Genomic DNA, 10,368 nt, shown 5'->3' on the forward strand with positions numbered 1-10,368 from the left:
TAAATATTGAATGGACGAATTTTTTAAATATATAAAAAAAATACTTGAAGAACTATGTACTTAAGTGATGTTGTTACAAAGCAATTATATTCTCAGCTGTAGTATCTATAACAAGTGGTATGATTATTAATTACCATCGATGATATCTACGAGTGAAGCCGACTGCAGATTCAACGAGTTCCTAGGACGAACTAAATGTGCTGCTCCTGTTTCCCGAGTCATATCATCGAATTATTATTACATCATGAGGAATATGTTAAACGGAACGAATAAGTACGAACATTTATTCATTCATTCATAAATAGACAGACCCCACCTGCTTTGTTTTTTGATCCCTGTATTTTTTGGGATCGGCTTATTGATTACTTCCTTATTATCACCTACGTTTCCCCAACGATTAGTACATATTCTTTCAGCTCATAATCATAATTGCGCAATTTGAAGAAACATTTTCAGCTGTTAAACTTGACAAATATCTTTACCGTTAGAAACAGACCAAAACAAAGTGATACATTCTTTGTTTTTTAAAGAGTTGAACTCACCACGGATTACAGATCACAGATCAGCTGTTTAAATCTAACCTCATATTTTGCCTTGTTTGTGCTTTTGACGAGTGGTGCGTTCACAATCGACTCTTCAACGTCAACTTTGATGAGAAATTTAAATGAACACCGCTGTGATACTAAGTTATTTCACCCAATTAAAATCTTTGAAAAGGGATGTATGTACAATCTTTAAAAATGCAACTTCAGATGAGCCATGAAAAAGAAGGTGAAAATTAGAAAGAAGAAAAAAATAAAAATATTATCACGTTTGCAGCGACGAAGAAAATTAGAAACAAACGCGTCAGGAAAATTATTTGATGTTTATTTTATTACAATTGAACTGCAATGAAGGTGAATTTATTTTTAATAAACTGTACGCGTTCAATAGAACACTTGAAAAAAATTAAACGACTACGCAAATTATATTTTCTTGTTAAATAAACAAGTTTTAAAAAAAGAACTTTATTTACAGACACAACGGCGGTACAACGACTAATAACAACTGATTACAACTGATTGTCAATCTTGCTCTTACAGACATATATATAGGTTTTTCTTGTTTTGAAACTAATTGAAAACAGTGTTAATGTGACAGGGTTAAATATCTATAATTTGATAAGAATATGAATGATGGGCTCACAAATCTAGCTATGATATTTGGAAATAGTGGATAACATTGTATTCTTACTATAATTCGGTTAAAGAACTCTAACTGTAATGAGTAAGTGACATTATAATTGCTTAAATAGCGGGGTCAGATATCTAACTGAAATTATATTTTTACTATTTATGAAATAATGCGGTTAAAGAACTTATTCTGGAATAAACAAGTACATTATATAAAATTGGTGAGGTCAGATATCTAACTCCTCCCTCCTTAAGTTCGAAAATAAAATTGGTTTATTTTCGATTTTTTCTTCTGGACTTGGGTTCTCCGGGGTTGAATTTGTGGTTTTCTTGTAGCAGCGATTTTTCAATTTCCAGAGTAGTAAACAGCACACGGCAAGGGTCAGGACAACAAGTATGCTGATGTAGACGGGGTGGCTTTGGTGATACTCTACAATTCGAGGGGTGTGGATTGATGAGGCTTCCTTTTTCAGTTGGGAAATGTCGTCTAAATCGATGTGACGTAGGTTCAGGTGTTCGATAGTAGGGTGGTTTTCAACTTCTTCTGTTCTAACTTCCGGGAGTATGAAGGGTTCACCTAGTATGGAGTTTTCCTCATTGATGTAGGTGGATTCCTTGTTTTTGATTTTACAGTGGTGAGGGATTTTGATAACACTGGGTTTTTCTATGATGAAGTAGCCGTTACTTTCACAAGATTTTTCAAGTTTGGATATAGTTGTTCCTGGGATGACTAAAACACAGTTATGACTCAGTCTTTTAGTGATCGTATGAGGTGTGTGGATTGGTGTTAGGGAACATTTCTTCTTCTTCACGTTCAGGATTAGTGATATGACGCAATCTTCTCCGTTGGGGTTTAGTTTGTCTGGACAGATGTAGAGGTCTTCTATGGCACCACATGGCTCGTCTTCATATTGATGGTTTAGCGAGCTGAGCATTAGGAATGGTTGTTCGGGTATTATGGTTAGGTTGTTTTGAGGAATTGGGTATAGGTGGTAATAGTCGAAGTTGTCGGAATTGAAGATAGGCATGATTATTGCGAAAATAATTTTATCTTTAATAAAGGAAGCTCTTAGATCAATCAATTGGTAGTATGAAAGGATGTTTTGGAAAAATGGTATTTTATCGATTTTATAGAGGTTGGTTAATGTATTTAAAATATGTTTTATGTCAGAGACGGAAATGATGGAATTGTGTACAGTATTTAATTTTGCAAATGTAACAGCATTTTCTAAGTTGTCCAATAGTGTTATTAAATTTTGTGAGTTTAAAATGATCTGATCTAGGGTATTCTGTGCTCTGAGAAAACTTGAAATATCATCAAAAGATTTAATGAGATTATGTTCGAAGTAATTCAGTCTGGATTCTATTAATTTTTGATTATTGTTGAGTGTGGTAATTGTATGATTGTAATGATCGATTAAGTGTTGAGTCAAAGAAATTTGCATTTGCATTTGTTCATTTATAGATTTTTGATTACGTGAAAGGGTATCGATTGCTTTTTCGAAATTGGTTGCGTCTTCCGAATCTAATGTACCAAAAAGAAATTTTGACGTTTTTCCTACGAAGTCTATTAGTCCTCTTTTAGTTCTAATATGTGGGGCGAGATTTTTTAATTTATTGTCCGCTTGTTTAATTAGAAAATGAGCGTGTGTCAGTAAGTTGTTTAATATATTTCGATAGGTGACTCTAGAACTAAACGTTGTGTAATTACTTAAAGTATTATTGATTATGTTATAATATGTAATCGTATTATCTAATAGTTTAACTAAGGGGGCTAATTCTACATAGTGGATGAAGGTGTGTTTAGATTCTATTATTTTTCCTTTTCCTAAGTGGAATGGGAGGATTTGCGAAGGGATCGGGGTTACTTGGATGTCTTCTGCTTGTACCACTAGGTACGCAAGCGAGATGATGAAAATGTGTTTAGCGATCATCCTGTAAAAGAGAACCAGTGCTAAATTTTCTTGGTTCTTTGACTGTTGCTTTATGATAGGTACCTTGACGAGTTTTTAATTTTTTATCATTATTAGCAAGAATTTTACTGGAAATGAATTTAGGTTTAGCTTTGTTTCTTTCTTTAGTGCTAATATAAGCTGAATGTCCGGGTATAAATGTTTTAGGTTCTTCTCTAGTTGCGTTTAGTTTATCGACTATTTGTTCCTTTTTTGTTTGTGTTTTCTCTTTTATGTCAGCGTATAATGTTTGAACTTTTTCCTTATGTTGTTGGATATAATTACTGATGATTTTGGTATCTGTCATTTCAAAAGGGTCGTCTGAGTTAATGTGTCCTTTAACTATTTCGAAAGGGGTGTAGTTTGTTACTGAGTGAATCGCGTTATTGTATCCGATGATGGCATAACTGATTAAGGTTTCGATACTATCGCGAGGTTTTTCTAATTTGAGACATCTGATTTCTTCGGCGAGTGTCGAATGGAATCTTTCTACGGGAGAATTACTGTTTGAGTTCTTTGGGGTTGTATAATGAAGTTCTATTTTGTGAAGTTTACAAAAGTCGCTTAGAACATTATTTTTAAATTCTCCACCGCAATCTGTGGTAATTTTTTGGGGTAGACCATGGTGTGAAATGAAGGTTAATAGACTATTTAATATGTTAATTGGATTCAGCGAAGTGATACAATATGCTTGTCCATATCTCGAAAATGAGTCGAGGATGGTCAAAAATGAATGATTGAGGATTTTAAATGTGTCCATGTGTATGTGTTCGAATGGCTTGCTAGATGTCGGTGTTAAATTGAATTTTATTACAGGTGGGTTTCTTTCATATTTAGCGGTTTGGCATATTTCACAATTATTAACGTACGCTGTTATATCTTTTATCATGTTTGGCCAATAGTAGTTTCTCTGAAGGGAATTGGTCATTTCGTTAATACCTTTGTGACATGTCTTGCTTTCATGATGATATTTTAATTTTTCTTTTTGATCTTCCAGGTTTACGAGGTCTTGTAAGATGATGTTACTCTTGATGAATTTAAAGGCTGTATTTTTGAAATACATTTGGACTGTTTTTATAAATCTTGGCTCAATTTCAGGACTTTTGAAGAATAAACAATGGGTTTGTTTGGGATCGAGGTTAGTTTTTAGTATGTTCACGGTGTTGGTTTCAAAATTTGTTAGAGGTATTGAAGCAGTTATTTTGGTTTTATCAAAAGCTTTTGTGATTTTAATGTTTGGTTTTAGTGCGTCTTTATTACAGTGGATTATAATTTGGCTTTTAAAGTAATTTACAGGTTTATTTGTTATTGGGATTTCAAGAACGGGGTTTTCAATGGAGGTGTGTATTGTTTCGTTATCATCATAATCGGGTGGTTTAATTTGGATATCGGATATGATATTAATTTTTTGTTTGCTTTTTAATTTGGAGGTTAGTTCTTTTAGTGAGGGGCAATCGAGAGTGGGTTTCGGATCAGGATTAGTTAAATATTTGTCAATGGTTTCTGAAATGTCGCCTTCATTTCCGATTGTGGAAAATCTATCATCGTCCTTTTCTAATGCATGTATTTCTATTCGCGACAAGGCATCAGCGTTGGTATTTTGTTTTCCTTTTTTATAAACGATGTTATAATTAAATTCTTCTAATTTGAGTCTCCATCTCACGAGTCGTGAACTAGGTTCTTTCAAGTTGAAAAGCCACTGCAGGGGTTTATGATCAGTCACTATCGTAAACTTATTGCCAAATAGGTATGGTCTGAAATATTTGGTACTCCATACAATCGCTAAAAGTTCTTTTTCGATTGTACTGTAATTGCATTCAGCTGTGTTTAGGGTTCTGGATGCGTATGCAATTGGTAAATCTTTGCCAATTTCTCCTTGACTTAGAATTGCACCTATCGCGAACTGGGAAGCGTCTGTAGTCAGTATGAATGGTTTGGAAAAATCTGGATATTGCAATATTGGTTCATTGCTTAAAATGTTTTTACAATATTCGAAGGCGCGGCAAAATTCTGTTGTATGTAAAATTTTCTCACCTTTTTTCAGGCATTTTGTAAATGGTTTTGTAATTTTCGCAAAGTTTTTGATAAATCGTCTGTAATATCCGAGTAAGCCTAGAAAGGACTTTATGTCTTTTACGGTTTTTGGTATGGGAAATTTCTTGATGGCTTCTATCTTTTTTGGGTTAGGTTTTATTCCGTCAGGTGTTATGACATGTCCTAAAAATTCTACTTCTTTACGAAGAAATTCTGACTTATCAAGCTGGATTTTAAATCTGCATTTGCGAAGTTTTTCAAAAACTAATCGTAGATTCGATGTGTGCTCTTGAAGAGAGGTCGAGAAAATGATTATGTCGTCCATGTATACGAAACAGACTTTGCCTTGCAAATCTTTTAAAACATTGTCCATGACGCGTTGAAATGTGGCTGGGGCGTTTTTTAATCCAAAGGGCATTCTAACGTATTCGTAGTGTCCATTTTCGACATTAAAGGCAGTTTTGGGTATGGACTCAGGATCCATTTCAATTTGGTGAAATCCTGACGCAAGGTCGAGTGTTGTAAAATATTGGCATTTGCCTAGTTTATCTAGTATATCGTTGATGTTCGGTAGAGGGTAACGGTCGTCTATTGTCTTTTCATTAATTTTCCTATAATCAACAACGATACGCCATTTTGTCTTGCCGCTAGCATCCATTTTTTTTGGGACGATCCATATTGGGGAGCTCCATGGACTTTGTGAAGGTCTAATTATACCGTTTTCTAGCATTTGCTCTATTTGTTTTGCAACTTCTGCTTTATGGACGAATGGGTATCTATATGATTTTGTGTGGACTGGAATTTCGTCTGTCGTTTTGATTGTGTGTTTAACTTGATTAGTAAAAGTCAATGTTTTATCGTCGCTGTGGAATATATCTTTGAATTCGTGGCATAGGGACAAAATTGCTTTTTTTTCTTCGTCATTTAAATGATCTGTTCTTATGAGATTTTGTATGTCTGGGCTATGTTTGATGTTCTTTGATTTCGTTAAAAAGGAATCAAGGTGAAAAAAGTCGAAATGTTGTTGTTGTGATGTCGGAAAACTTATGACATTTATCGGTGATTCTAATGTTAAGGTAATTCTATTGTTTGTGTTGTTGTGTACTTCCGTATTGGCAAAACCGTTGTCGGCTGTTGTTAATGTTTCTGGTACGTATAAGGCTTTTATTTTTTGTTCGGGAATTATGACGTCTCCTTTTAGGCAATTCACCGGTAGTTTAATTTTCATTACTTCGTGTGCATCGACACTAAAGGTAAACGATTTTTCGTGCGTTTGTCGAAAGAAAAGGGGTATGATTAAAGAATCGCTGATTAGTCGGTTATGTGTTAAATCTATTGATAATTTTAATTTTAATAGGTCTCGGAGGCCAATAATACCGTCGAAAAAATCGTGAAAGTCGTAAAGGAGGAATTTAAAGTTGTCATCTGAACAAAATTCTGAAAATGCGGGGATGTCGGCTTTATATTTAAGTTCCTTTTCACCTGTTGCCGTTTTAATTTTGGAATTTTCGTGGTAAATTGAAGAAGGGAAATAAGTTTCTGCGACAGATGGTCTTATTATTGAAATGAAACAGCCTGTGTCTATTAGTAATTTTAATGGTGGGTTTTGAATTTTGATATACGGTAGTGAGTTGCAAGTGGACACGTTGTTAATTTCGCATGTTATGTTGTTTGGTAAAATGGGCTGGCGTTTGGAAAATTTTGCTCATCGTGTATTTGTTGTTCGTAATGATAAGGTGGTTCGGGAATTTGTTGATCTTCGGTATTAATGTTTTCTTCGTAAATTGTGTGTTCGGGGTAATTATTGAGATTTGAATTGTCCTGGTAGTCGTCTTGGAAATCGTCACCGTCAAATTCAAAAGGATGTGGACTCTGTTGGGCTTGGTCGTTTTCGATGTTATGGAGTTCTTCTGATACGAAATTTTTGGGTCCATTATTAGGTCGGAAATAATTGTTATTCGGATTATATGGGTATGAATGTTTAACCGTGGGATTTCGAGAGGTAGTGGACATCGGTTCAGGTTTACCGGTTGGTTGTTGGCCTGTAGGACGAAATACATTTTTTGGCTTACCGAAAACTTGATTATTAGTGAAAAATTTCTGTTGTGGGGGGTTGCGAGAAGGTGTTATGTTAATTGTTTGCCTAGGGAATTGCGGTTGAGTGAATTGTGCAGGTTGTCTATGAAATTGTCGTGAATTCAGGTATGATTCGTTGTTAGTTGCGTGAGGTGAAAATGATGTTGGGTACAATGTATGTATGTTCGATGGTATGGTCGTTTGTTTTTGATGTGTTTTTGTTGAAAATGAGGTGGGTGGTCGTTGATGGTGTAAAAATGATGCGAAATTTTGCGTATATCTGAAGTTTTCCTCTTCAGTCACGTACGCCATTGCTTGTTCTAGGGTGTCGGGATTTCGTAATCGGATAATATTTTGTAGTTGTGGCTGTAGTCCGCGAATAAATGTTTTGAGAGCTAATTTGTTGTATTGGTTGCTGTAAACTATCTTTGTATTGATACACATTTCGGTTACACTGACGCTACCTAATTTCGACTCAAGTTTACTTCTAACGATTTGAATACGTTTTCCGAATTCTAAAGGTGGTTCGTTTTTAAACGGAAATAAGGTAAGTAAGTCTTGTTCCAGGCAATCCAAATTTCTTTGGTCACCAAAACTCAGGCGTAATGCATTTTTTAATAAATCCCAAGTATTTAAATCTGTTTTAGTGCCGATCAAGATTAGAGCTCGACCAGTCAGTTTACTAATTACTACTCTCAACAAATAAGCGTTAACGTCGTTTGCCAAAGTGCCAAAAGTTGTGAATAAGTAGTCGCATGAGTTAATGAAGACTTCTAATGTATTAACGTTTCCATCATATGTGGGAATCGTGTCTACATATAATTTTAATAAGCTGAGGTTGGTTGAATTGTTTACAACTTGATTAGGATCAATATTTTGAGGTGTGGGAGTCATTTTGATTTGTTTTTTTTTTCTTGAATTTGTCGATTAATTGATCTAAGTTAATACTACGAAAATGTAGTTCGTGAAATTATTATTTTAATTATATTTTTCTTTTGAAGAAAATTAAAAATTCAAAATGTTCATTCAACTCCGATGCAGAGAGTTAAAGGAAGGAAAAGAAAAATTGGAGCTCAGACTCACCTAGTGCAGGGTTGCGTCTGTTTCTGGAGGTTGTCTCTCGATGGATTCTCCGGAAGTTGACTCCAACTTGTCGCCGATTAATCGTTGAACCTCGAAATCTTGGTACGATACAGGATTTGCGTTGTGGGTCTGCTGTAGGTTCTTCGAGATAACACTTAAGGAATTGAAATTCCAAATCGCGGAAACTTGCACGATGCAGGATTTTATTAGCGATCGCGTTATCCTACCGACTGCGCCAATTATATTTTCTTGTTAAATAAACAAGTTTTAAAAAAAGAACTTTATTTACAGACACAACGGCGGTACAACGACTAATAACAACTGATTACAACTGATTGTCAATCTTGCTCTTACAGACATATATATAGGTTTTTCTTGTTTTGAAACTAATTGAAAACAGTGTTAATGTGACAGGGTTAAATATCTATAATTTGATAAGAATATGAATGATGGGCTCACAAATCTAGCTATGATATTTGGAAATAGTGGATAACATTGTATTCTTACTATAATTCGGTTAAAGAACTCTAACTGTAATGAGTAAGTGACATTATAATTGCTTAAATAGCGGGGTCAGATATCTAACTGAAATTATATTTTTACTATTTATGAAATAATGCGGTTAAAGAACTTATTCTGGAATAAACAAGTACATTATATAAAATTGGTGAGGTCAGATATCTAACTCGCAGTGGCCCGACTAATAAATTATTAATGTAATAATTAATATTTTTTATTTATAAGACAGCTAAAAAATATTGAATTTAAATTATATTTGTTGCTGATATTATCGATATGATAATTATTTACAAAGTGCTAAATCATACCTCAATGATTGTTTGTGCGATTGTTCTTTATTACAGTTAAAGCTTTAATAGATGCTATTTAATCATTTATCTCAAGCTCAACGGAAAAAATTTAATAACAGACCACTTTATATAAACAGTTGAAAATAATATCAATACTCTAATTCTAATTACAGAACAGTTGTATTTTATGCCAATCAGTATAAATAGAAAAAACTGTAAACTGTTCACTTAAGTACAGTTACAAGTTTTTGTTTTTCAATTAAGCTCAAGCATTTTAATTAACTGTCATAATGTGATGAATCAGAATAAAAACCGTCGCTACCATTTATTGTAATATACTGCGGACAGCGAGTAAACAAACTTTTTTTTTATTATCTTTTTAAAACTGTGATAAATACAATTGTAAGAAAAATTGTCTCTTTCTATTCCTTTGGAGACTCTTTCCTTAATTGCTGTTAAGCTTTAATATTTGATTAGTTTAACCCAAATGCTTTCACTTGCGTTGCTATTACCTCTATTCACTTTTGTAGGAGGTTGGCAATAAAATAATTGCAAATTGTTCCAACGATCTGATTCATCTGAATTAGTCACATCAGTTTAATTGAAGCGACAGTGATTGAATCGTAATTCATGACGGTCTTCCATGAAGCTTTTTCTTATGTCCCAGAACTGAGAAAGATCAGTCGTGATGATCGCGTCTGCTTATTTTGTATTTGTCCCCGTTTACGTATTTATTGACGATAACTTTTCGTGCGACGAATTACACCAAGTCTCGTGGAGCAAATCGAAAAATATGAACACACTCAAACAGCCATTAAAGGTTTACGAGTGTGTACATTTCCAGTGGTTTATATCTTTGTGCGTGTGTTCACCATACATTATTACGTTTATGTTTAAGTGCATGTATATGTCCGCTTCAGGTTGTACCTTTAGTGAACCATACTTCTTGCGATTTTGTTTTCTCGAGTGTAATAAATAAACTGGCAAGCACAAGCTCGACTTGTTTAATTCTTAGTAGATCGCTGACGGTTATGCTTTTCTCACTATTCTGCGAACTTGTACGTACATGTATGGAAGAGAATAGGATAATAAAGTTGTAATTACAAAATCCCCGACTATCTTTATGTCCCCAATAAATAACAATTTAGCCGGAACGTCCGCTATTCCAATAAAATTCCCCTTATAAAAGCCTTATACAGACTGTCTCTAGTTCCATTCTTTTTCAAATTTTCACAAGAAGAA

At 34.1% G+C, this 10,368-nt stretch overlaps 1 long non-coding RNA gene across 1 annotated transcript; it reads right to left on the minus strand.

Annotated features, from left to right (window-relative positions):
• Window positions 1–991: 991 nt before the first annotated feature.
• On the minus strand, window positions 992–9,008 carry LOC138130524 (uncharacterized). Its single transcript, XR_011159603.1, has 2 exons — window positions 8,318–9,008; window positions 992–3,107 (listed from the first exon to the last, which is right to left on the minus strand). It is a non-coding gene; the product is annotated as an uncharacterized lncRNA (long non-coding RNA).
• Window positions 9,009–10,368: the final 1,360 nt, after the last annotated feature.

This window comes from Tenebrio molitor, chromosome 5, assembly GCF_963966145.1.
Source record: "Tenebrio molitor chromosome 5, icTenMoli1.1, whole genome shotgun sequence".
NCBI lineage: Eukaryota > Metazoa > Arthropoda > Insecta > Coleoptera > Tenebrionidae > Tenebrio > Tenebrio molitor.